The sequence below is a fragment of the Manis pentadactyla genome, chromosome X (assembly GCF_030020395.1).
Source record: "Manis pentadactyla isolate mManPen7 chromosome X, mManPen7.hap1, whole genome shotgun sequence".
In the NCBI taxonomy this organism is placed as follows: domain Eukaryota; kingdom Metazoa; phylum Chordata; class Mammalia; order Pholidota; family Manidae; genus Manis; species Manis pentadactyla.
The window spans coordinates 18,578,428-18,601,422 of record NC_080038.1 but is presented as its reverse complement, the minus strand read 5'-3'; the positions used below and the strand labels follow the sequence as shown (position 1 = coordinate 18,601,422).

The 22,995-nt window shown below is 37.6% G+C and overlaps 1 long non-coding RNA gene and 1 other non-coding gene across 2 annotated transcripts; one reads left to right on the top strand and one right to left on the bottom strand.

The window, feature by feature from the left end:
* Positions 1–5,031: 5,031 nt before the first annotated feature.
* On the bottom strand, positions 5,032–9,625 carry LOC118926221 (uncharacterized). The gene is made up of 3 exons (XR_008995228.1): positions 9,401–9,625; positions 8,411–8,523; positions 5,032–7,874 (listed from the first exon to the last, which is right to left on the bottom strand). It is a non-coding gene; the product is annotated as an uncharacterized LOC118926221 (long non-coding RNA).
* LOC118926323 (U6 spliceosomal RNA) lies at positions 9,010–9,114 on the top strand. The gene has a single exon (XR_005030418.2). It is a non-coding gene; the product is annotated as a U6 spliceosomal RNA (small nuclear RNA).
* Positions 9,626–22,995: the final 13,370 nt, after the last annotated feature.

Below are 22,995 nucleotides of genomic sequence, written 5' to 3'. Positions count from 1 at the left end.
ATTGGGCTATTGTGTTGGGGTCCACGCCAGTTGGAGGAACGACTGGCAAGCTGCTTAGTAGCATGAGAGGCTTCAGACCTAGAGCTGTGCTGCCGCCCCGGGGTTTAGGGTGCCTAAAGTTCCCCGGGATTCCCAGCTGCTGGCTAAGTGTGCCGGGATGACTTTGTCCAGCTGTGGGGTCCCTGTCTCTTTAAGACGTGCAGAAAACACTTGCTTTTCTTTTGTCTCAGGGGCGCCAGTTGTGGGGACCTGCCCACAGGTTTTGCTTTTCCGTTTCTCTAATATCCAGTACCCCGTGCACCTTGTGTCTGCGCTCCAGGTGCACATTTCTAGAGCTGGTTGTTTAGCAGTCCTGGGCTTTCACTCACTCCCCGTTCTGACTCCTTTCTTCCTGCCAGGTTCTTCCCATGGGGGCGCGTTTGGGTCCCACCTGGCCATGGCTTGTATCTTACCCCCTTCATGTGATGTTGAGTTCTCGCAGATGTAGATGTATCCTGGCTGTTGTACTGCATCCACTGGTGTCTGTTTAGGAATAGTTGTATTTATTGTATTTTCATAAATATATATGTTTTGGGGAGGAGATTTCCACTGAACTACTCACGCCGCCATCTTCCTGTGATCCTGTGATTATGTCTTAAAAACACTTCTTATCTTTTGGGGAGATACTGTCAAAATATTTACAGATAAAATGATATCTTATCAGAGATAGCCTTTGAAATAATATGGGAGGGTGAGGGCCGAACACAGTTTGAGGGTGAAGTGTGTGGAGGGGTGTATGAATGAAACAAGATTGGCTGTCAGCAGACAATTGTTGAAGCTGGACAATGAGCCCTCAGGGGTTAATGCATTATTCTCTTTGTGTATATACTTCAAATTTTCCATAGCAAGTTTAAGAAACACAAAAATCAACATACAGAGAAAAAATTACCTTCAAGTTTCAAAGAATCTTTGGAATATGGCATGTATTACAGATATTAGTTGCTTCCTTTCTTACTTTTTCATAGACTGTATAACACCACTTATTTTTGAAACAATTAACACAATGAAGCAATGAAATAAATAAAACCAGACCACTTATGATTAAGAGAGCAGCAATGATTCAAATTTGCATGGGAGCACATTGCTATCTTGGGAATTCCTGGGCCTCACTCCTAGAAATTCTCATTGTTAATAGGTATGGGATAGGGCTGAGGAACATGCAGTTTAATAGGGGTCCAGGTGACATGTATACAAGTAAGCCTCCCACCAATGATAGTTAAGGAAATATTAATACATCCTGGTAAATGCCTCTTTGCCCACATTTATAAGAGTTCCTCTTCCAGCATAAAGAAACAAAATTGGTATATGTGGCACATTTTCAGTATTACTCTCCAACATGACTATACTAATATACATACTTTCCAAAAGAAAAAGAGAATTCCTAATTCCCCATTCATTGGTCAGCTCTTGATGTGCTTATACTTTTTAATTTTTGCCAAGAACTTAACCACCTTACAGAATGACCTTTCAGTTAGCAACATTTGCTAAAGCAGCTCTTGAAAAATCTACCACATTTTGAACACAGACTCCTTTTTAATTACATAATGACTTTTCACTGCAAAATACATTAAATAAATATGCTAAGAGAAGTGATCATTCAACATTACAGTTTAAAGCAAAAATATTCTCACCAATTATAGGACATAAGAATTCCCCATCAGAGAATCTCATATGGAACAAATTTGAACTGTGCTCTGTTTACATGAACCACAAATGTCTTTTGCTTGTTTTTGCATATGGACATTAAGCAAATATAAACAAACACCTCAAATTGAGAACAAAACAGGAAGAAGCAGCTGGCAGAAATGCAGAAAGTTTCGTGATTATCGAAAAGGTGAAGTAAGCCAAGGACACAGCAGGAATCTGAGAAAAATTAAGGTTTCCACAGAGGGTGAACTGCACATGTAAGACTCCTAGGAGCGCTGGCAGTGGAGCCCCCACTTACAGCAATAACTTCATACTGAGGGGAAATTTACATGAACATGAAGAATTAAAACCTCAGAGCATTACATGATCTGGTCTGGTGAGGCATTGGGGAAGGTTTTGGCTTCCCAAGAAGCAGCACCTAGAATGGCTCTGTGAATAGACAAAAAAAAAAAAAGGACTGTGAATAGAAAGGTTAAACTGAGCCCAGGCTCTGGAGCAGAGCTTCTCAAACAGTGATGTTCACACAAATGCGCGGGACGTTGTGAACATGCTCCTGCTGATGCAGCGGGTCCAGGGTGCGGCCTGAGAGTCTGCATTTCCAACAAGCTCCAGGATGAGGCCTTTGCTGCAGGGGCTGGGCAGTGGGAACGTCTGGGGTCCTGCACACCTACCTGTTGCTCTTCCCGCTGACTTTGCCTGAAGTGTGTCACCGAGATGTCGTGGGTCACAAACACCTGCCAGCACTGCTGCCAGGAAGGCAATAGGATGGGGAACCGGCAGAAATGCATCCCCTCAGAAACCCTCAGGGGTGGGCTTGTGGCAGCCAGTGGCCCACGTCCCCCCCTGGGCCTTCTAGGGCCTCGACGGAGGGGAGAAGAACAAGGAGTCAACCCTGTTGGGATTAATACCATCATCCACACCCCCAGGCCCTCAACATTCAGAGGTGGGGGCGTGAGAATACGATGAGAGAGACGATAGATTCGGAGATGACTCTGAACACCTACATACAGGTACTGGCCGTTCCCAGCCAAGGGGGGCCGTGACGAAAGATCTGTTAGAAAAAGACTTTCCTAAGCTTAAGGAAGATCTGGTCTGCAGACGGACAGAACTCACCTCGTTTCAGGGAAAATAAGCTACCTACACACACACACACACACATTTGCAACCATTTCAACGACAAGGGGCAAAGCCCCGCGCTCCGGCAGGCAGGAGAAACGATCTGTCACTGAGGGCTCACCTTGTGTTCTGCACACTGCTTGGTGCTTCCCGTGAGTTCTCTCCTTCAGCCCTCATAGCGTTCCAGTCAGGTGGTGATGCTGGCCTTCGGGATGACTGCGATCGGGAGCTGGAGCGATTTTGTCGTGAGCCCTTTGCTCGCCAGCTCCCTCGGCTCTCTCCGCACGGTGTGGCAGCAGACAGGCTTCGTCCACGTGGCACATGCAGCTCCGGCCCCCAGTAGCCTCGCTCAGTGACCCCAGAAGAAAAAGACAGTCTCTCGTCTGGGTTCACCACAGACGGACTCCAGTCGTCTTCATGCCTTGTGCTCGCCTTTGGAGCCATCCCAGTGGCCAAGAGGGAGGGGTAAGGTCACTGGCCAGGGGCCGAGGGTGCTATGATTAGAAGTCCCACTGGAATGGCAAGGTTGGAGTGAGAAAAAAAGCAACAAATGAAAGAGAGGAAGGATGGTTTGGCCCACAACAGGGAGGTCTGTGAGTCGCCTGACTTTACAGATGATGACCACAAGGATTAGAGAGGTCAAGTACCTCGCCCAAGGCCACACAGCTAGTGTAAGTTGAAAAGCCAGGATACACACCCCGGCGGTCTGACCAGAGCTTACCATGCTGTAAGACAAGTCAGTTTGGTTGCAGACTTCTCTGCAGCCATCAGCTTTCAGAAGAAGAGAGAACAACCGCTACACTATTTGGGGAAAGGTTTGTAACTGAAGATTTGTACGCTCTGCCAAATTGTCTTTCACAATAATAGCTAACAAATATTAAACACACACCGTGTGAAAGGTGCTGTTCTAAATTCTAAGAGGATCACAGCACTACTACACCTGACTGCAGAGAGGGTAAGACTATGGCTCACTTATTCCAGAGTGACACATCTGCTCTACAAGAGGGTAATGGCTCAGGGACAGCAGACAGTGATCTTCTCATCTTGCTCCTCCCAATATGGAAACTGCCCAGTGAGCAAGTTGGAACAGGGGAGATCAGGTCCCAGTACTATAACCTGTTCAGGTGTACAACTCCTGTCCCACAGTGCATGCTAGGCAGGGGATGAGCACTCCAATCCTCTGCCCTGCACCTGCCTGGGTACAGCTTCTACAACACAGTGGGCAGTGATGAGAGATGCTGAGGGGCTGCCCTGCCTGAAGTGAAACCACAGCCCCACACTGGGAAATGGAAGGAAAGAGAGCCCCACCTTCTTGACTGCATCTTCCCAGAGTGGAACTTCGATCACACACCTCCTACCAGGGGGTGGGAAGCAGTTCATGGCCAAATGCCATAGATTCCCATCATTCTTACTAAGGTTTAATAGTAGATTTTCTTGAATTAATGTTTTCTCTTTGTTGTATGTCTTTAATTGTGGTTGGGTAAAGTTTCACCAATTAAATGTTTGTTTCACTGGGGAGAGTATCTACCAACCTCCTTAGCCCACCATTTTGTAATACTGCTACCTTTATCTTCTTTTTTTAAGGCGAAAAATAAGTTTGTTTAGTAGTATTATAAACTCGTGATTCAAACATATTCCATGTGTTTCAGTCCACTGCATTATTTTTATTGATGATCAAATTATCCCAACTGTGGCTAGTAGGAACTTCTTTAAGTTGACTCCTGAGTCCTTTTGACATGACCCTAACAGTCATTGTCAGCTTTCTTGCTATTAAAATACTGTGTACCTTACCTTCTCCAGACCCACAGATTGCTTTTGAAAAACTTAAAGGTCACACTTACCAGTATCAAAAGGAGTATATATGCCTTCAAAAGAAATGAAGAAGATAAAAGCAAGTGCTCAAAGGGAAATAACAAATTTAAAAATCATAAAATAAATAAAAAATGATAAGGAAACATTCAAAATAGCATAGAAAATATGAGATGAATAATAAAACAAATGTATTAGCAAACATGATAAATATAAATGAAATCTACTCTATTAAAAACTAAGATTCACAAATTGGATTAAGAATTCAATTTTATGTTATTTAAATGAAACAAAAGGAAACAAAAAGATTAATGTAAAGGAAGGTGAAATATGTAATATAAATGCAAATGAAGAGAAATCAAAGATGAAAATACTTACATTAGTAGAACTTGACCTTTAAAAAAATGACAGTGAAATTTTTAAAGCCAAAATATGAAGACATATAGAGAATCATTTAGTAATATGATTAATAAGTCTTCCTTAATAGCTTCCTGAAAAGTAACAGGTATACTAGACAATACACCTTTTTTCCCTAGTAATCATGTATCATTTACAAAAATTGAATATATAGGTGCACTAAAGTGGCATTTAAACAGGGTTCAACTGCTAAAGAGGACTCACAAGACATTATAGTATGTACAGTTTCTTTCATGAAAAGTACACAGTATAGCAAAAGTGTGAAAGTCAGAACATACATCACAGCAAGAGTCTGAAGTGGTCAGGTGCAGGCTCATATTCTGGGCTGTCTTCTTCTGGTCCTGCCAGATCTTCTGCACTTGCCTTACATCTTGCATGTGCCAGCCCTAAAATCAGTCACTTCTTCAAGGAGCCCTGATCCTGTTTATTGGAAAATGGTATCTAGAAACAAAGATCTGAGTGATAAGTGTGCTTATTGCTGCTGGGGTGTCACTGCTTCAAGGCCATCTCAGCAGTCAGAGCCAGGAAATGTATCTAAATATACCACCCTATTTACACATACATATCTATATTTCTATATCTGCCAACTAGAGTACAGTATTTATGTACAATTCTTTTTGTTGTTAGCCTTACATTAGCTAGTCAAAACACCATTTTTCTTTTTTTATGGGGGTATAATTGACATATGACATTATATTAGTTTCAGGTGTACAACATAATGATTCGATATTAGTATATATTGCAACGTGATCACCACAATGTCTAGTTAACATCCATCACTATACACAGTTACAGAATTTTTTTCCTTGTGATGAGTACTTTTAAGATCTACTCTGTTAGCAACTTTCAAATACACAATACAGTATTACTAACTAGATCACCATGCTGTACATTACATCCCCATGACTTATTTACAACTGTGACTCCATCCTCACATCATTCCAACTCTTGCTTCTATCCTCATGTCTCCTACTTTTTGTACCTTTTGACTCCCTTCACCCATTTCACCCACCCCCAGCCCCTTACCTCTGGCAACCATCAATCTGTTCTGTTATCTATGAGCTTAAAAACACTGTTTTTCAAAGTTTAGCAACTTTTTCCCTGACTCTCTTCAGTGAAGTTATGTCATACATTTTTAATACAATTAGATCTTTTTATCACATTCTGCATTCCATCCTGGGATCATTGACAACCAGGTTGATTTTTTAAATTTTGTGTACAGTAAAGTTCTTTCTTGGTGGTGTACCATTCTGTGGGTTTTGACAATTGTAGCGTCATATATCCACAAGCACTCTTGTGTAGCCCATTAAGTACTCAACCCTTCCCTCTCCCTCAACCCCTGGTAACCACTGATCTACTTTCTGTCCTGTGATAGACCAAATAATGACCTGAAAGATACCCATGTCCTAATCCCCCCAACAATTGAATGTTACATCATATGGCAAAAAGGACTTTGTAGATGTGATAAAGGTTAAAAATTTTGTGGTGGGGAGATAATCCTGGGTTATTTGGTTGAGTTCTAAGTGTGATCACAAGGGTCCTTACAAGACAGCAGCAAGAAAGTCAGAGGAGGTAGTAGGAGACATGAGGATAGAAGCAAGAGTTGGAATGATGTGAGGATGGAGTCACAGGCTAAGGAATACAAGCAGCCTCCAGAAGCTAGAAAAGTCATGGAAATGAACTTTGTCTAGAGTCTCCAGAAGGAACCAGCCCTACAACATCTTGACTTTGGCCTAGTGAAACTGATTTCGGACTTCTGGCTTCCAGAACTGTAAGACAATAAATTTGTGTTGTAAGCCACCAAGTTGTGGTAATTTTTTATAGCAGCTATAGGAAACTAAGTTTTGCCCCTGAGTTTTGTCTTTTTCAGAATGTCACATGAATAGAATCATACAAGACTTTGAGGTCTTTGGAGTCTGGCTCCTTTTACTTGGCAAAATGCATTCAAGATTCATCTATGTTTATGTTTTGTATATTTTACCACTAAAAAACCCAATTCATTTACGTTGTTCAGTGAATCAACAGATCTTTTCTTCTTATCACTGATTACTATTTCATTGTATGAATATACCAGTTTATCCACCCACCTGTTGAAGGACATCTGGTTGTTTCCAGTTTTTGATGAATAAAGCTGCTATAAACATTTGCATGCAAGTTATTGTATGCAGTTTCAGTAATTTAGGGTTATCACATTTGCCTGACAAATTATTGTGTGCACACAAATTTTCGATTTACTTGGCTATTAAAGAAAACTCTTGGGTATTCACAGCTTAAAGGACATGGAGATGTCAATTTAAATACTACCAGGGAAACACATTATTAAGCAATACAAACAAAAAGAATTTACAGGCTTTTTAAGGCCAAGCTTATATACACAAAACATGCTCTAAGTTCTGAGTTCCAGGTGTCTTACAAGACCCCTTTGTTAGAAATAACATTTTCAAGGGCATTTTAAGAAAACAGAAAATCATCTTATTCTGTTGCTGGAATTTCTTATACCAGCAGTAAGGAGGGTCTGTGGTTTTCCAGACCAAATGCTCAAATTCCATTACTGAGAACTAAAAGAGATGAAGACTGGTCTAAGATTAAAACTTACTATGGAAAGGAAAGGGGCAAAATAGAATTATAAACTGGAATATGAGCATGAAATGTTGTCCATCTACAGTGTGAATAGGAAAAACTTACAATGAATATTTGAATTTCTGATTTATTTTATTGGCAATCCATTCACCTCTAGTCCTTAGTACTGTTTGCTATGAAACTTTGTCAAATAGTTTCATGAAGTCTTTAAAACTTCTGCTTTTTCCAACAGATGTGCAGCAATACCTCTGCCAGTGGACTTTTGCCTGAACAAAGAAAAAAATAAGTCAGTCAAACATACAGATGGCAAAAATTTTCCCTAAGGGACCAAAACTGCAGAGGAATAATTCCGAATTACACCTCTCAATGCAAAATCAAGTACAAGTCACATACTATCCAAAAGGCTTGTAAAACTAACTTCAAAGCATTTAACAAATATTTGTTGTAGGTTCTCCATGTCCCCAAGTCCCAGAGGGGGCCAGGTGGACACACTATGTAAACATTGTAGCTGAGAAATAAATACTTGCCTTGGGTAATTCACATCTTTTATAGCAAGCCTGCTCTTTGTCCTAGGAGATATCAACTCATCACTCAAGGTAGCTCCCCGCAAATTCAGCCCTGAGAAATGACCCCAGTAAAGAGTGGTCAGGGCCTTGCATAAAAGAAGAACAAATAGGGAAGTTCCAGACTGTGACAGATTGCATTTCCCAACAATATTATATGCCCAGAGAGAAAATCTGCCATCCACATGAAGCAGACAATAAGATGTACTACCCAAAGGTTTGTCCCTAGGAATATTCACCATCGGCTTTCAGGAGCTAGAATGCAGCTGCCATCCACAACAAACTGTGCATAAACCAGGCCAGTACTTTTTCTTTGTTAACCAGTCATAGGGAACTCTCTGGGAAGCCATAACTGTAGGATAAGGGAGCATTAAATCAATAGAAGCAGGTACCATGGGCTCAATTGTATATATAGTGTTATCATTTTCTAGTGAAATACTGTTGTCACATCCAATTTTATGTTTTCATGAATCAGATAACACCTAGTTCCTGATGGTCACTCAAGTGGCATACCTCACTACCCTTTCATCTTCCAGAGCTGCCCATACTTTCCATTAAGTGAACTTACCCAAAAACTAGAGCACAAGCAAACCTGTTGATATAGTCCCTTCACAGGGCACAGAGCAGGTAGAGAGGGTGGAGTGAAGTTAGAAGGACAAATGTAAGATATCCAACATAGTCCATCAATCCAGCATTGATATCAGTGTGATTCTCTAAAACATTAAACCATTCTTGATAAAGTTCCAAACAGAACAATATACACTCCTTTCAATTTACACAGTAGTTCCATTCCTGGAAAATTCCATGATATTAAAACTTCAAAAACTGCTTTGATTTTTCCTCACTTCATCAGCAATATACTAAAATTGGAATTATACAGAGAAGATAAGTATGGCTCCTGCACTAGAATGACATACAAATTTGTGAAAGCATTCCATATCTTAAACAGTAAGTATTAGAAAAAAGTACTTTGAATTTACATGCAAAATTAGGTTAGGTTTAGGCTCAGATCATTACAAATAGGTTTTTCATATACATGAATTTTAGGGGGACATTGGAAAATTATATAAGATGTAGGAAAATTCGTCCTTGTAAAGAAAGTCACATGCATTGAAGGATGTTAAGACATTATTGGCTCCTGCCCACTAACTGCCAGGAAATCCCTGGCCAGGGGATTCCTGTCAAACACTTTAACAACCAAAATAACCCCATATGTTTTCAAAGCATACCCCTGGTTGGTACTGCTCCCAGTGAAGCCCACTTACAAGGTGAAACATTCATTGGTACAGAATTTGAGTTTGATACTTCACCCACTTATTGTCTGGAGGCAACACTGAATGGAAGAAATGACTTCTCGATTTATAGGTCCTTGTTCAATTCAACATACATAAGTCTCTGACCCAGTTACCAAACACTTGCTGCCATTTTTGGCAATGTACAATTATGAATTTGAATTTTCTGATTTAGTATAAATATAAGAAAATAACTGGATGTAAAGCTCAAGCTTCACATGGAGGCAGATAAAATTGTAAATAACCCATTTCATGTCACTTGATATTAAACTCCAACATTTTCTACTTTTAACTAATACATTTAAATACATACATGCATATTATATAAAATTACAAAATATGGACACACACAAAAAAGTAAAAACATCACATTCTGTGGTAGACAGAATAACAGCCACCCTCAAAGATATCCTCGACCTAATCCCTAGAACCTTTTACGTGGCAAAGGTGACTTTGCAGATGTGACTATCTTAAGGATCTTGAGATGGGGAGGTTATTCTGGATTATGCAGGTGGGCCCAATGTAATCACAGGGGTCCTTATAAAAGGGAAGCAGGAGAATCAGAAGGCAGATAAGGTGATGAGATGAGAGAAGCAGATATTTGAGTGATGCACCTAGATTCGAGGAATGCCAGCAGCCTCCAGAAGCCTTCTGGAAGAGGCAAAGAATGGATTCTCCCCTAGAGCCTCCAAAATGAACCAGTCCTGCAGACACCTTGAATTTAGTCCCATAAGATTCATTTCAGACTTCTGACCTACAAAAGTGTAAGAGGATAAATTTGTGTTGTTTTAAGCCACTAAATTCGTGGTAATTTGTTACGGCAACAATAGGAAATTCATAAACATGTCCCCCTCCTGCAGAGGTCCACCATTGTTAACACCTTAGTACCCGTACTTCCAGATCTTTTCCTATGTGTATATTTTTTGCATGCTTTTTATAACCTACTTTTCAATGAACTCCATCTGTCCAGTTCAACAAATATCTACACTATATTAAAAATTACCCAAATGACACAAAAATGCCTATAACAGTGGTTTGGTGCAAATCAGGATCTGTTCAAGGACCACATATAATAATATTTGATTATTAGTTCCCTTTTTAAACGATGCTGACAATTGAAGAGATGATCCTACAGTTGTTCTGAAGAATGTGCCACCTTCTGGGTTTGTTAAGTTGTTACCTCTTGGTGCTGTTTAGTTTGTTCTCCTATCTCCTGCACTTCCTGTAACATTTTTATTAAACATTTTTGGCTAGAATATTCTAAAGGGAATGGTTATTCATGCTGAATCAATCAGAATAAATATAATATGTGGTTAGCCCTTTAATGACATTAATAATTGATTACTGGATTAAAGTGATGACTGTCTAATCCCATTTTTAGTTATATTTTTTTGCCTGAAACTAGGAAGTGACCATTATTACTTTTTAATTTTAAAAATATCCAGTTCCCATCAACCTTGTTAACAGCAGTTGATGATCAGTATGATAATGATAATTGTGGTAATTTCATTAAAGTTTGTGATGTTTTTCAAAACCTATCATCTCTTCTATAGTTACTAATTAGCATTCATCTGTGAAGTAGAGCTTTCGCTCACCTACTGGGGATATCTGGTTACCTGAAATACAGATTCTACTGAAAAGGCAAGATAAAAAGCTTAATTCTTTACCATTAATTACCAATTTTCATAGTAAGTAGTTGATTTAATAGCTGCCTCAAATGGTGACAAATAAAATTTTTCAGATTTTTCTCTATTTTGAACATCATTATTAAATAATGACTTTTCATAGATTCCATGTATTTCCGCTCACTGCCACCATTAGTCTTTATAATGCTGCAAATATCAAGACTGTGGCTAGTGGAATATTATCCCATTGATTTTTGAGAACTTTACTGATTTCTAGCACAACAAAATATCCCTGGCTCTCCTTGTACTTTCTCTGCCCCAGCCCTGGAATAAGCTATTTATCCAAAGGCCCAGCTTCCCTTTAATGAGGAATGGTTTTCAGAGACCACAACATGAGGACTAGGGGTGTTCATTATTGCTTGGGTGACACTACTTTTAGGCCATTTCAATGGACAGAGCTAGAAAAAAATACATATTGTGGCAGACAGGCTCTAGGGTGGCCCCATGATCCCTGCCTCCTGGTGTTCATACCCCTGTGTGCTCTCCTCCTCCTAAACCTGGGGAGAACCATGACTTGCTTCTACTCAGCAGTGTACAGTGACAGGATGCACATGATTACATATATGATTATAGTATGTATGACTAAGGCCAGTCTTGAAGGAGACTATTTCCCTTGTTGGCTTTAAAGAAGCCAGCTGCCGTGCTATGAGCTGCCAATGGAGAGGGCCACTTGGCAAGGAACTGAGACCCTCTGTCCAGCAGCCTTCAAGGAATGAAAAGCTGCCAACAACTATGGGAGCTTGGGAAGCAGATGTGACCATAGCCTTGGCCAACACCCAGATTGAAGCTCTGTTAGTCCCTGAAGCAGAGCATCTAACTAAGCCATGCCCAAACTCCTGGGCCACAGAAGTGTGAGATAAATGTGTCTGTTAAGCCTCTAAGTTTGTGGTAATATTGTTATGTAGCAATAGACAACTAATACACTATTTAATCATGGGTTTATATGAATATTTTAAATTCAATTTTAATAGTAGTGTTTTCCTCAATTTCTTGGATTTTATCCTAGTATCTTTACAAATAATGGAACCTCTAGTCCTATCCCCTGGAGGACCACACATTAAATTTTGAATAAAAAACTAAAACTGAAAAATCTCCTTTTCTTTCTATTTTTCCATTCTTCCTCTCTTTGAAGGGGAACATTTATTCATTTATATTTTTTCTCTTACAGCCTTGCTCATTTAAGTAAACTAAGTCTATGAAAACACTTCATAATTTTAGCCTTAAGATTCTTTTAAATTATTATTACAAATTATAATAGTATAGTATTTCATGGTTTAAAAATAATTTTTTCATGTATAAGTTTCTCTAATAAATATTAGAATAGCATTCAATTAACAGAATTTTAATTTATGAAATATTATCATATAAATAATTTGCTTCTCACTAACAATGCTTATTTCCCCAAATAAGGCACACTTCTGCTTTTTAAATATTTTTTTAAAACAGTAAAATATGTAGCTTGATTCTTCATAATTTTAATAAACACATGATATAGAAATTCCAAGCCCAAGCTCAGGACAACCATGAACAAAGATGTCCCTAATGTAAACCAACAACTTCTTTTCTGAATATTTAGTAAAAATATTAAATTTTTAAAATTACACAAATAAATTTAGATTTCTGTTATTTCTGCTCAAAAATTAAATGTCAAATGCCCACTTGAAAAGATATTATTAATACAGGTAAAAGAAGAAAATAATCAGATTCACTTTGAATATTTGTCTATTACTTTCAGGTTCAGCACAAGATGTTATAGAACAAATAATTCAGCCTGACAAAATAACATTTCCCAAAAGTACTATTTTCAGTAACAATTTCTCTATTGAATGAGACTTGACAGTAAATATCATGAAATCTCACAATCACCTTGTACATGGGTCAATAAACATTACTGTAATATATTTGATAGAAAGTAACAGGGCTGGCCTTATGGAAGCTTGAAGAACAAGGGGTAAGTTCTCCTGACCAAAAATATCATACCCACTAAAAAAGAGATTAAATTACTGAAGTCAAAGACTTTTCTGGCATGTTCACATGTTCCTTAAAACTCTATTCTATGTCATGAAACTCTTGTCTGGATTAATTATGCATTGAAGAGTCTGCTGGAACCTTGAGAAAACGGTCTGGGTTCTATTTGTCTCTTGGTCCCCAGGTCTAGTATAAAACCTGGTATATTCAATTCAATTAACGTTAAGTAAATGAATGTTGGAGGAAAGAAGGTAGGAGTCCAAAAGATCCAGTGTGATAGCTTTAAGTAGCTTTAAGTTACTCTGAAATATATTTAAATATCTTAAGAGGAATAAACAAACACAAAGCAATGAAGGACTTAAGGAAGTTAGCTAAACCTTAGGGAAAGCTGCATATTTCTATGAATGGATGAAAGAAATAGGTATTAATAGACTATAAATCCAGAAATGTGGATTACGTGGATAGTGGGTATAACCCCTACTCTGAAATTTTGGAATCCATGTCATTTTCTCTATAAGAAGAGGATTACTCTAGTTGTAGAGATCATGAGAAACTGGAGATCTACAACCCAGATCGCACAACCAGCCCATCTCTGGGCAAAAAGCAACCTCAGTCAAAAAGACAGCTATTGTCTCTGAGTGCTTTGGGCTCAATAGGGACAATAATGCCCTCTAGGGAGCATTTTAGAAGTTTGTGGGTACTTTTTTGGCACATTGGAGTGAAACTGCAAAACATCAATGATAAAGGGAATCTTAAAAGCCACAAGAGAAAAAAGGCCCTGCCACAAAGAAATGAAAATTAGATTATCAGCAAACTCTGCATCAGCCAACAGCTGATGCCAGAAGACAGTGGAATGGTATTTTCAATGTGAAAAAAAAGGGAAATTACTAGCAACGTTGAATTTTATTGGTAAAATTCCATTTCCAATTAAATGGTAAATTACCATTCCAGAGTAAAGGCAAAATAGAGACATCCACAAATAGAGAAGTAGTTTATCACTCACAGACTCTCACTAAAAGAAATACTGGATGTACTGATTTCTGATGTCAGGTAAGATGGAGTAAGCCCACTATAGTTTATCTCTCCAACTTATAACAACTACAATCTTCCAGGGAAAAAAACCTGAAAAGCAACTACCTGAGAACTCTGAAAAGTAAGCAAAAGCAAGTGTATTGGGAAGGGAAGTCAAAATAGAAGAAGTGGCTCATACCAGGGTGACTTACCCACTTTTATTAATCTTTCTCTCACCACATTGAAAGGAAAAGTCTCCAGCAGAGCTGATGTAGGCAGAATGAGAAACACTCCAAGGAACCCTACATTTCTGGTCAGAGGACTGATAAAATGCACCCCTGACAGCTAGAAAGTATGGAAGGAATTATAAAGAGAGGAAGCTGGAAAAGGGGTTCCTTTAATTCTATATGAACCAGCACAGATCCCAGGCTCATCTCTGAGGTGAGCATACATGGGATAAACCTAAAGTAACACAGCAAAGACTTTGAGAACTGAACTACGATATAAAACACCACTCAAACTACCATCTGAATGGACCATGTGGGATAAGCCCAAAGCATCAGAACAAAGGCTTTGAAAACTGAGCTTACATTGGGACCATTGCACACAGAAGGTGAGCTAGAACTTGTCTGAACTTAACCAGGTTGATTGCCTAATTAAAAGAAAAAAGTCATATCCACAGAGGACTTTAACAAGATCCAGATTCTTACAAGATAAGATTCAAAATATCCAGTGCACATCCCAAATTTACTTGACATACAAAGAATCAAGAAAATGTGACTAATTCCCAAGGAAGACATTCAACAGATGCCACATCCAAGATAACCCAGATGTTAAAATTAACAAAGTCTTTAAAGCTGTTATAATTATGCTTTGTAAAGTAAACACACCCTTTAAACAAATGAAATGACAGTTCTCAGCAGAGAAAAAAAACTATAAAGAATAATCAAATGGAAATTTTAGAGGCTAAAAATAGTCTATTAAATAAAAAACTCCCAGATGATCTCAATAGATTATATATACTATATATATATTCACACACACAAAAACACATACATAATATATATAAAACCCTCATCATATATATTATATACTATATAAATATATATTTATGTATTTTATACATTTTATATACATATATAAAGGAGGATTATGTGGACTGCAGATACAACCCCTACTTTAAAATTTTGAAATATGTCATTTTGCCTATAAAAAGAGGATTAGTCTAGTCTTAGAGATCATGAGAAACTGGAGATCTTCAGCCCAGATTTCACAACCCAACCAGTCTCTGGGCAAAATGTAACCTCAGTCAAAAGAAACAGCAATTGTCTCAGTAGTGACTCTACAGCATCTTACTACACTGATTGACAGTGACTGTAATGGGATTTGTGGGGGGGACTTGGTGGTGAAGGGGGGAGCCTAGTAAACATAATGTTCCTCATGTAATTGTAGATTAATGATACCAAAAAAAAAAACAACAAAAAAAACAGCAATTGTCTCTGAAGAGCTATGGGCTCAATAGGGACAATACTGCCCTCTAGGGAGCACTTTGGAAGTTTGTGGGTACTTTTTTTGTGTGACACATTGGAATAAAACTGCAAAAGTTCAGTGATAGAGCTTATATATATATATATATATATATATATATATATATATATATATATATAAAAGAATTCAAGGCAGAATTCTTTCTTCCTCAGGGGAGGTCAGTATTTTTTCTTAAGGCCTTTGACAGGTTGGATAAGGGCAGTCACATTATAGAAAATAATCTGCTTTACTCAAAGTCTGCTGATCATTTAAATGTTAATCACATATTTGCTGGTGGGAATGCAAAATGGTACTGTCACTTTGGAACATAGTCTGACAGTTCTTCAAATGATTAAATATAAAGTTACTATATGACACAGTAATTCCACTTGTAGGTATTACTGAAGAGAAATGAAAAACAGACACATATGTCCACATAAAAACTTGTACACAAATGCTTATAAGCAGCATTATTCATAATGGCCAAAAGGTATGTTCATCGACTGATGAATGGATAAACAAAATGTGGTATATCCATACAATAGAATATTATTCAGCAATAAAGAGGAATGAAGTACTATTGATAGATGCTACAAATGGATGATCCTCAAAAACATTATGTTAAGTGAAAGAAGACAGTTACAATAATCCACATATTATATAACTCTTGTCATATAAGAGTCCAGAATATAGAAATATATAGAAACAGATAGTAGATTAGTGGTTGTTTAGGGGTGGAGGAGGGGCACTCAGGGGAAGGGTTTCTTTTTGAGGTGTTGAAAATGTTCTAAAATTGTGGTAATGGCTGCACATATCTAGTATATCTGAATATACTAAAAACAACTGAATTGTACATCTTAAATGGTAAATTATAGAGTATGTGAATTATTTCTCAATAAAGCTGATTTTTAGAAAGGGAAATAAAAAAAGAAATTACAAAGTATTTACAATTGAATTGGAATCTAAGTACTATATACCAAAATGTATGGGTATAACAAAATCAGTATTTTGGGTGACTTTTAAATTCTTAAACAAATTAATTTTAAATAAGAAAATGAAAGCCCTCAAATAGCTCATTCAAAAATAGACAGGAAATGTACAGGACAAATTTGGTACAGCTTGCAAGGATGCTATCAGGAGAGAAGGAGATAACTTAAAGGGACCCCACTGGCCAAACAAAGGATAATTTGAACATCAGAAATATGCTATATCAGAAAATAACTGTAATTGATTGAAATACATAAAATATATACATAAGCCCACAGAGCTAATTTTAACAAACCCCACCATGCTAGAGTACCATCTCATATATCTGCAAATTGATAGAGAGAAAGAATCAAGCATTTATCCTGGCATTCCTGTTCCTAGGCAGGACTCCAAGGATACCAAATAGCTAATGGAGGAAATTTCTTCTTCATAGAATTCCAGACCACAAAAAAAAAAAATGCAGAAAGAATAAGAGAACTAGAAAACCAACATTTTGCCATCCCTAATGAAGTTATGGATTTAGGTTACACTTATCAGTGGAGATTAAAACCTCTAGATGAGAGGTGAAAATGGAATTTTATGATGGAGGGATAACACTGAGAACACCTGAACCCATAGCCAATTTTAGCCCATTAAAACTGGGACAAGTGTAGAGAGCATCAATGAAAAACACACAGCTAACATCATACTTGATGCAGAAAGAGTAAACACTTTTCCTCTAAAAGCCCAAGAATGCCAAAGATTGCCAGCAAACCACCAGAAGCTAGGTGAGAGGCCTGGAACAGATTCTCTCAGCCTTCAGGAGGAACCATCCTTGTGAATACCATGACCTCAGCCTTCTAGCCTCTAGACTGTGTGACAATAATGTCTGTTCTTTAAGTCACCCAGTTTGTGGTGCTTTGTTATGTCAGTCCTAGGAGACAAACACTAGTCCTGATACAGGCTACAACATGGATGAACCTTGAAAACATTAAACTAAATGTAAGAAGCCAAGTGTAAAAGACCAGATATTATATGATTCCACATACATGAAATGTCTAGACTAGGCAAATCCATGGAGACAGAAAGCAGATTAGTGATTTCCAGGGGCTGGGGTTGGGTATGACTTGCTTAATGGGTTTGGGGTTTCAGGTTTTGGAATTAGATAGTGGTGATTGTTATACAACTTTGTGAACATAGTAAGAGCTACTGAATCATGCAATTTAAATGGGTGGCTTTAATATGTGCACTTATCTCAAAAAATAAACAATGTCCTGAACCCCAAGGAACAGGATGGACCCAAGTGATCACTTCTGTGAAAGGGGCTTGATTTTTTTTTTAAGTTGCAAAAACAAAAACATGAAAGACTGAAAATAATTAAGTTTCATATTCAGTTCAGGACCCTAGAGTGAAAAATGTAAATTCAAAAGAAATAGATAGATGGATATACAAAATATAAGAGCAGAAGTTAATTATAGAAAACAAAACAGTAATCAACAAAACCAAATGTTTTTCTCTGACAGAAGTACTAAAACAGAAAAACTCCAGCAACTCTGATCATCAGAAAGAAAGGAGAGGGAATATAAAATGTTAGGAATAGAAAAGGAAATAAAACAAACAATAACAGTAGAGATTTTTAATAACTTAAGAGGATACCGTGAACAATTTAATTCTAGTACATTTGAAAACTAAGAAGCCATGGAAAGATTACAAGAAAACTATAAATCGTCAAAATAGGAACTGGTCATCCAATATCTCTCATGATAAGAAATATCAAGCCCACAGTTTTTTCTAAAAAGGTTTACCAAACCTCCAAAGGAAAGATCTCTCTATATTAAACAATGTATTTCAGAAAATGGAAGAAGTGGAAAAGTCAAAGGAAAATAACATTTTAGATAGTGCAAATCTTCTCAATAAAGTAACCAAATTTAAGCAATATATTTAAAAAAATATGGTATGACAACATAGAACTCTTTGAGGAATGTATCAAGTTCAATATCAGAAAATCTCAATATAATATTTTATAAAGGAAAAAATATAATCATTTCAAGAGATACAGAAAAGACAATGAACACTTATTCATTATTTAAAACAAAATAAAAACCCCAAAAATAGTTAGAATTAAAAGGAAACTTCCTTAACCTAGAAAAATAAATCTACTAAAATTTTTTGTAGTGGCAAGACTTCCAGGAAAGGTGGAGGGCAAATTCTTTTCCAGAGAAGTAACTATGAAGTTGGATATAATTGACAAATACAACCATTTTGGTGTTCTAGAAATCAGCCAAGGAGGGGAGAGGGAGGGAACATAAACTTCCAGTATCAGGAATGAAACAGGGGATATCACTTATAGACCCTAAAGATATAGAAAAGATAAGAGAGTATCATGAACAACTCTGCACATGGCAACTTGACAACAAAGATAAAATGCACCAATTCCTCAGAAAAACACAAACTACCACAATGCACCCAATATGAAATACTTAATTTGAATAGCCCCGAAACTCTTAAGGAAATTGGGTTTTTATCTTCAAAATCCTTCCCAAAAGAAATCTCCAGGCCCAGATGGCTTCTGCTGGAGAATTGTACCAAACTTTTAAAAATTAACATCAATTATAAATAATCTCTTCCAGAAAATACAAGAGGAAACACTTCCCATTCATTTTATGAATCTGGGATTTCCCAGACTAAAAAGCAGAAAGCCAATACCTAAAATGAGAAGTACAGCCAATATCCCTCATGAATATAGATTAAAAAATCCTTAACAAAATTTAATAAATAGAATTCAGCAATACATAAAAAGAATTATTTGGTTTCTAGTATCCAAAATATACCAAAAAAAAACCCTTCTACAACTCAACTAAACAAACAACCCACTTAAAAAAATGAGCAAAGGACTTGAATTGACATTTTTCCAAAGATACACAGACAGCCAACTAGCACATGAAAAGACACTCAACACATCATTAATCATTAGAGAAATGCAAATCAAAATCACAATAAGATACCACTTCACACCCACTTGAATGGCCATAACAACAACAACAAAATGTATAACAAGTATTGATGAGGATGTAAAGAAACTGGAACCCTCATAGATCCTTGATGGGAATGTAAGATGGTGTAGCAACTTTGGAAAAGAGTTTGGCAATTCCTCCAAAAGTTAAAACATTAAATTACCATATAACCCAGTAATTCCACTTTAAGGTACACATATCCAAAAGAATTCAAAACAGGTGTTCAAACAAAAACTTGTATATGAATGTTCATAGCACCACTATTCACAATATGGAAACAACCCAAATGTCCATCAACAGATGAATGCATAAACAAAATAGGGCATATTATTAAGTCAAAGAAAGGAATGAAGTACTGACACATGCTATGGCATGGATGAGCCCTGAAAACATTATGCTAACTGAAAGAAACCAAACACAAAAGGCCATGTATTATATAATTCCATTTATATGAAATATGCAGAGTTGGCAAATCCATAGAAACAAAAAGCAGATTACTGGCTACCAGGGGCTGAGGGGAATGGGAATGTGGAGCTATTGCTTAATGAGTATGAGGTTTCATTTTGGGGTGATGACAATATTCAGGAATTAGATAGTGGAGATGGTTGCATGACATTGTGACTATACTTGGTGACAATTGTATACTTCTAAATGGCTAAAATGGTAAATTTTATGCCATATGTATTTTATCATAGTGAATTTTAAAAAAGAATCATATACCATGATATTCCCTAGATGTAAATCTAGTTCAATATTCAAAAATCACAATATGCTAAAGAAGAAAAAAAATCACATAAGCATTATCAATTGATGCAGAAAAACCATCTGACAAAACTCAACATCCATCCCCAATAAAAATTCTCAGAAAAATTGGGATACAAGTTAACTTCAACTTGATAAAGAAAATCTACAAAAAAACTTGTAGTTAATATAATACTTATTGGTGGAAGTCAGCTTTCCCACTAAGAACAGGGACAAGACAAGAATATCTGCTCTCATCACCTTATTCAACATAGTACTGAAAGTCCTAGCCAGTGCTAATAAAAGGCATCTTGATTGGAAAGAAATAAAATTGTCCCTAACTGCAGATGACATGAATATCTATAAAAAAATCTGTAAAAGACCTCCTAAAATAAATAATTGAGTTCAGCAAGGTCACAGGATACAATATAAATGTATATAATTAACTGCATTTCTATATATTAGCAATGTACATATAGACACCAAATTTTAAAATACAGTAATACTATTTATAATTGGTCAAAAAAATTAAATACTTAGGTGTAAATCTAACAGAACATGTGTAAGACTTGTATGCTGAATACAAGCCACTGATGAAAAAATCTACATAAATGGAGAGACATTCTGTGTTCGTGGATTGGTAGGCTCAAAATAGAAAAGATGTCAATTCTCCCCAAATTCATACACAGGCTTAGTGCAATTCCTATAAAATCACACCAAAATTTTTTTACAGATGTAAGACAAGCTTACCCTAAAATTTATGAGGAAAGAACAAGGAACTACAAATAGCTAAATTAATTTTTAAATAGAAGTATCAAGTGGAAGGAATCAGTTTACTTGATTTCATTATTTAGTATATAGGTACACTAATCCAGATTGTGTGATATTCACAGAGGCACAGATGTAGATCAATGAATAGAACAGAACCCAAAAACAGATCCATACAATTATGCCCAACTGATTTTTGACAAAGGTGCAAAAAGTAATTCAAAGAAAGAAAGAGAGCCTTTTCATCAAATGGTACTGGATTAGCAGAATATCCATAGGCAAAAAAATAAACCTAAACCTAAACCTCACACATTATAAATAAATTAACTCAAAATGGATCATAGACTTGAATACAAAACATAAAACTATAAAACTTTAAGGAAAAAGCAGGAGAAAATCCTCAGGACCTAGGGCCAGGCAAAATGTTCATAGACTTAACACCAAAAGCACCATACAAGGAAAATTGGATATGTTAACTTAAGGAAATATAAAATTCTGCTCTGCGAAAGACTATTTAGAGGACGAAAAGTCAAGCTACAGATAGGGAGAAAATATTTGCGTACCACCTACCTGACAAAGGATTAGTACCTCAAAACTTGACCATAAAAAAGCAAATAATCCAATTACAAAATGAGAAAAAAACACAGACATTTCACCAAAGAGGATACACAGGTAGCAGATAAGCCCATGATCAGATGCTTAATATCATCAGCTGTTAGAGATGCAAATTAAAACCACAATGAAGTAGGAGGAGGAGCCAAGATGGCGGTGTGAGTAGAGCAGCAGAAATCTCCTCCCAAAACCACATATATTTTTGAAAATACAACAAAGACAACTCTTCCTAAAAGAGAGACAAAAAGACACAGGACAACATCCAGACTACATCCACACCTGCGAGAACCCAGCACCTCGCGAAGGGGGTAAGATACAAGCCGCGGTCTGGTGGGACCCGAGCACCCCACACCGCAGCTCCTGGCGGGAGGAGAGGAGTCGGAGCGGGGAGGGAGAGGGAGCCCAGGACTGCTAAATAGCCAACCCTAGGTATCTGCACCGGACCGCAGACACAGTGCATGTGTGGGGTGCTGAAAACTAGGGAAACAGGACAGTAAGACCTGTGAGCAGGTTCCCATAGCCGGCGCCCTGGGAACAAAGAAAAATGAGTGCTTTTTTGGAAGTCTTAAAGGGACAGGGACCCAACTGCCGGACGGAAGCGTCCCGGGTCACTTAGCTCAGCAGCAGGAAACTCTGGGCACCCTAAACCCCTATATAGCAGGGCAGTTGAGAGGCCCCTCATGGAGATAAACAGCCTCCTGGCCGTTTCCCCTCCGACGCGGCTCCACCATATAGGAGCAGCAGCCTGAGGCAGGCCACGCCCACAGCAACAGCGGAGATTAACTCCATAGCAGCTGGGCAAGAATCAGAAGCCCCGTCTGGCACAGCTGCCCAGCACAAGCCACTACAGATCGCTGTTCTCCCAGGAGAGGAAGGCCACAAACCAACAAGAAAGGAAGTTCTCCCAGCCGTCACTCCTGCCAGCTCCGCAAACTATCTCTATCACCATGAAAAGGCAGAATTTGAGGCAGACAAAGATCACAGAGACAACAACTGAGAAGGAGACAGACCTAACCAGTCTTCCTGAAAAAGAATTCAAAATAAAAATCATAAACATGCAGATGGAGATGCAGAGAAATATACAAAAGCTAAGGGATGAAGTCCGGAGGGAGATTACAGATGTATGGAGGGAGATTACAGAAATGAAACAATCTCTGGAAGGATTTATAAGCAGAATGGATAAGATGCAAGAGGCCAATGATGGAATAGAAACCAGAGAACAAGAATGCATAGAAGCTGC